Consider the following 6023-nt stretch of genomic DNA (forward strand, 5'->3'; position numbering starts at 1 on the left):
AAATAAGTAAACGTGCTCTTTCAATGCTGACCTTTTCGGGCGAGGATTGGGTGGATTGGACCTGAAAATGCAGATCTTTGTGATAACCCTCACGGGGAAAACGATAACCATCGAGGTTGAGCCCTCAGATACTATTGAAAATGTAAAGGCTAAGATTCAAGACATAGAACATAGAACATAGAACAGTACAGCACAGAACAGGCCCTTCGGCCCTCAATGTTGTGCCGAGCCATGATCACCCCACTCAAACCCACGTATCCACCCTATACCCGTAACCCAACAACCCCCCCCCTTAACCTTACTTTTTATTAGGACACTACGGGCACTTTAGCATGGCCAATCCACCTAACCCGCACATCTTTGGACTGTGGGAGGAAACCGGAGCACCCGGAGGAAACCCACGCAACAGGGGGAGGACGTGCAGACTCCACACAGACAGTGACCCAGCCGGGAATCGAACCTGGGACCCTGGAGCTGTGAAGCATTTATGCTAACCACCATGCTACCCTGCTGCCCCAAAGAAGGTATTCCCCCTGATCAGCAGCGACTGACCTTTGCTGGAAAACAGTTGGAGGATGGCCGTACACTCTCTGATTCCAACATCCAAAAGGAGTCAACTTTGCATCTTGTATTGAGGCTTTGTGGTGGTGCCAAGAGAGGAAGAAGAAGTCTTACACCACACCAAAGAAAAACCAGCATGAGAGGAAGAAGGTCAAGCTTGCTGTCCTTAAACCTTACAAGGTGTTGAATATGGAAAAATCTATTGTCTGCGGTGTGATGTCCGTCTGAGGAGTGTGGTGCTGGTGTGTTCATGTCACTTCAACAGGCAATATTGTGGGAAGTGTTGTCTGACATGCTGCTTCAACAAGGCTGAAGATGCATAATTAAATGGATTATAATAAAATATGATGGAAAATGGAAAAAGAAGTAAATGTTACTGACATTTTACTCAAGTATATCAGATCCCTATCCATGGGGACAGGAAACCGAGGGCGACAATCAGTCAGTCACAAACTCATGATGGGTGAGGGGCCAACTCCTACATTGCTACCAGTTCCACATACAGCCCATTTGATTGGGATTGGCATCCCTTCCACAAACATTCACTCCCTTCATCTCCGACACACATTAGCAGCAGTGTGTACCATCTACAAGATGCACTGTAGGAACCCACAACCGTTGCCACCTAGAAGGACAAAGGTAGCAGCCACATGGGAACATCACCCACCTGGAGGTTCCCCTCCAAGCCGCTCACCACCCTGGCTTGGAAATATATTTCTTTCACTGTCGCTAGGCCCAAATCCTGGCGCACCCTCTCCCTAACAGCACCTACACCAGATAGACTGCAGCGGTTCAAGGGGGCAGCTCACCACCACCTTCTCCAAGGCAACTGGGAATGGAAATTATTTGCTGGCCTAGCCAGCAACGCATCCTTAAATGATGAAGAAAAAGATTACTGGTTAGCGTTGAACCGTTATAAATTTTCGCAAATTAGACAGATTTCTGTAATGCTTAGTTGGAGTCGATCCTATTCATTTTATTTTTACTAATTTAGAGTACCCAATTCTTTTATTTTCCAATTAAGGTGCATTTTAGCATGGCCAATCCACCTACCCTGCACATCTTTGGGTTGTGGGGGTGAGAGACCCACACAGACACAGGGAGAATGTGCAAACTCCACACAGACACGGCAAACTCCGGCACCGGGATCGAACCCAGGTCCTCAGCGCCGTGAGGATACAATGCCGCCCCCTAGTCAATCCTATTAATAAGGTCTTTTTGTTTCTTAAATTCAAAGCCGGAAATGATTACTGGATTTCAACCCTCCAACTATTCTCGCACAACTCAGGATTTTGATTTTCTCTCTCCTTCCGCCAGGAATGGTAGATTTCCTGGACTGGACAATGCCAGCATCTCAAAGGTGAGAGTTAACTGCTTCGAGGCGAAGGTGCTGGTTTTTGTTCTCTGTCTTGTCGAGAATGACAAGGCATCCAAACAGAAATGTTATCGTGGGAGCAGGAAATGAGTAAGTGTTTATGGATAAACAACATAGATAAAATCCTACGATCAAAGCACTGGAAATTCTTAGCAAGTCAGTGTATGAAGGGGCAGGTTGACATTTAAGATAAGTAGTTTGACTTGCCCATCATAACATTTGTTTGCTCTTCCATCTTGCTCCTGTTTCTTCTGCTCGCTTGCATTTTCTTCCCCTCTTACTCTTATAGAAGCCCTACAGTGTAGAAGGAGGCCATTCGGCCCATCGAGTCTACACCGACCCTCTGAACGAGCACCCCACTCCCCCACCCTATCCCTGCAACCCCACCTAACCTTTTGGACATTACACTACAGGCAATTTCAAATGGCTAATCCACCTAACCTAGCTTTCTGTTTTTTTTTATTTTAGAGTGTCCAATTCTTTTTTTCCAATAAGGAGCAATTTAGTGTGGCCAATCTACCGATCCTGCACAACTTTTGGGTTTGTGGCTATGGGACCCACGCAGACACGGGGCAAATGTGCAAATGCCACATGGACAGTGACCTGGGGCCGGGATCGAACCTGGGTCCTCGGTGCCTTGAGGCAGCAGTGCTCACCACTCCGCCACTGTGCCACCCCTCTAGCATCTTAATTGCAAGATTTCTATTTTCTCCAGAAGAATTTGGGGTCCAATTCTAAATCCTAAAAGCAGTCAGTGATCAGGGTATCCTTTTACTGTGGAGAGAGAAGGGAGCAAACGTTTAGATTCTGGATGACTCTTTGTCAACCCCATCCTGACAAAGTCATCCCGACTTGAAACATTAGCTCCCTTCCCTCTCCACAGATGCTGTCAGACCTGCATTCGCAATCATTTGCTCTTTACCTTCTACTCGATTGGTTTTATTAATCCATTTTCATGTGTGTCATTCTGAATGGGATGAATCGTAACCTTGCCCTTCAATATGTCTGCTCTGTGTTTGGACTGTGCAGGAGTGAAATGCAAGAGTGGGTTGCAGCCATTTCTACTTTGCAACAGGTGGGAAGCGAGCCACCAAACAAGGGTGAGTAAGCTTGTCGCATCTGTGAGGAATGCTCCATTATATCAGACTCAGAGTGAGAAAAGACCCCACATTTATCCCCGCCCTGGACATCCCCGCCCTGTTCATTTAATTGTAGTCAGCAACTTCTCCTCTCTTCCCGCATTGGCTAAAAATCAATTTCTTTACTCCTATTTGTGAGGCATTTTGCCGCTGCAACATTATCCATTTGCAATCTGCTCTACATTGGAGAGGTGAGGGTGGATCCCTTACCTTGTGAGATTTAAAGTCCAATATATACGTGTGCTTGCAAAATGGATGACGCCGGCTAGGCTGCATTTATTCCCTGACACTGGTTGCCCTCGTTTTGTTATGATTAACCTTGTCTGTCTGTTGGGGCAGCACGGTAGCATGGTGGTTAGCATAAGTACTTCACAGCTCCAGGGTCCCAGGTCCGATTCCCGGCTGGGTCACTGTCTGTGCGGAGTCTGCACGTCCTCCCCGTGTGTGCGTGGGTTTCCTCCGGGTGCTCCGGTTTCCTCCCACAGTCCAAAGATGTGCGGGTTAGGGGCAGCACGGTGGCTTAGTGGTTAGCACAACCGCCTCACGGCGCTGAGGTCCCAGGTTCGATCCTGGCTCTGGGTCACTGTCTGTGTGAGTTTGCACATTCTCCCCGTGTCTGCGTGGGTTACGCCCCCACAACCCAAAAAAAAAATGTGCAGAGTAGGTGGATTGGCCATGCTAAATTGCCCCTTAATTGGAAGAAATAATTGTGTACTCTAAATTTTTATTTAAAAAAAGATGTGCGGGTTAGGTGGATTGGCCAAGCTAAATTGCCCGTAGTGTCCTAAAAAGTAAGGTTAAGAGGGGGTTGTTGGGTTACGGGTATAGGGTGGATACATGGGTTTGAGTAGGGTGATCATTGCTCGGCACAACATCGAGGGCCGAAGGGCCTGTTCTGTGCTGTACCGTTCTATGTTCTATGTTCTTGTAACTTTGCTCCACTCTTCTTTCTCTTAGGAATCCCAGGAAATGTGGAACATTGGCCTGCGTCAGGATCTGGAAGGATAGAAGTGGACCCGATGTCTGAACTGGCGGTCCAGCCTGTCAATTGTCAGTTATGACTTTGACTGTTGAACGACGATCCTGGTACCTGGTAGTTGTTATTCTTCCAACTACCTGTGAAGCCCTGAGGATTGTGTGCTTTGCTGCAATGAAATGACCTCCTACGATGATCGCTGTGACTGCTGTTATTCTCACAGTACAATGCAAACTAATCTCTTGAAAGTGAAGGAGCAATAATTTATTTAACTTTGCAGCAACTTGGTATGTGGAAATGAGTAAAATCTTTTTTTAAAATAAATTTAGACTACTTAATTCATTCTTTTTTCCAATTAAGGGGCAATTTAGCGTGGCCAATTCACCTACCCCGCACATCTTTTGGGTTTTGGGGGCAAAACCCATGGAAACACGGGGAGAATGTGCAAACTCCACACGGACAGTGACCCAGAGCCGGGATCGAACCTGGAACCTTGGCGCCGTGAGGCCGCTGGGCTAACCCACTATGCCACCGTGCTGCCCATAAATGAGTAAAATCCGATCATTCCTCAATCTAAGGGGCAATTGGAAGACCACTTGTGTGTTTGAAACAATTGCGATTAAGAGGGCAAGAGATTGGAGTTTGATTGAACAGGCACAATTTTAAACTGATGTAGAGAATTATAATTGCAACACTGGGGGATCACATGGCCAAAGAATCCATTGACAGCCACTCAGAGTTCAAGTCCTTTCCTTGGGCAATTCTTACTCCAATTATTTAGACATTATCTGAATGAGCCAGTCCTCCATTTCAAACCTCTTCTACTTTTTAATTTTGGCACTGCACTAGTTTCAGAGAAGACCAGGGGTTGTCTACTGTATGTTGGATTGGTTGGAGCCTGCCCTCGTGGATACTTCTGAAAATGGCGACTTATTTTGGAAGATGGAAACTTTTGATGCTTGCGTTTCTTTCCAATCCCTTATGCAGAGAACTATAGTGTTTACTAAATTTCTTCCAAGTGCACTTAATTTTTCCAAGTTTCCCCCCACCCCCACCCTCCTTCCATATAACTGATTACTCCTGAGTTTGGGAGGAGCTTTCTTTGCCTATTGCAAGATCTCAATGCTCAGTATGAGTGACCAAGGCACAACGTGGCACTTGATTCAAGGCACGTATTGAAATGGAGAGGGATTGAGAGGCTTCTCAATTGGGGTATCTCTGTCAAAGTAGGGACTCTACTGTTGGTTCAAGGGAGATCATCTTGAAAGATGGGTGGATGTAGAATGGTGGTTAGACTGCTTGCTACTTCAGAGAATGAGCGGGGTACTTGGTGTAAAAATGTTCTCTCTCTCTCTCTCCCTCTCCCTCTCTCTCTCCCTCTCTCTGGAGGCAGTGACATACTGGTATTGTCAATGGTCTAGTAAACCAGAAACCCAGGGTAATGATCTGGGGACCCGAGTTTGATTCCCACCATTGCAGATAGGGAAATTTGAATTGAATACAACTCTGGAATTAAATATCTAATGATGACCATGAATCCATTGTTGATTGTCATAAAAAACCATCTGATTCACTAATGAACTTTAGGGGAGGAAATCTGCTGCCTTTATCTGGTCTGGCTTACATGTGACTCCAGACACACAGCAATCTGGTTGACTCTTAACTCAAGGGCAATTAGGGATGGGCAATAAATGCTGGCCCAGCCTGCGACGCCCACATCGCATGAATGAAAAAACTCTGCCTCTCACTCTGCCCCTTCTCTCTGGTTCTCTCCACTCTCACTTCCCTCTCTCGCTCTCTCTCTCTCAATCCCCCTCTCTCTCTCTCCTCCTGTGCTCTCTCTCTCAATCCCTCTCTCACTCTCCCCCTCTCTCTATCTTTCCCCCTTCCCCCTCTCTCTCTCTCTTCCTGCGCTCTCTCTCTCAATCCCTCTCTCACTCTCCCCCTCTTTCTATCTTCCCCCTTCCCTCTC

The 6023-nt window shown here is 46.6% G+C and overlaps 1 pseudogene; it reads left to right on the forward strand.

The window, feature by feature from the left end:
* The first annotated feature begins 67 nt into the window (after nt 1–67).
* LOC119950799 lies at nt 68–904 on the forward strand (annotated as a pseudogene).
* The last annotated feature ends 5119 nt before the right edge of the window (nt 905–6023 follow it).

Source organism: Scyliorhinus canicula, chromosome 16 (assembly GCF_902713615.1).
Source record: "Scyliorhinus canicula chromosome 16, sScyCan1.1, whole genome shotgun sequence".
Taxonomy (NCBI): Eukaryota; Metazoa; Chordata; class Chondrichthyes; order Carcharhiniformes; family Scyliorhinidae; genus Scyliorhinus; species Scyliorhinus canicula.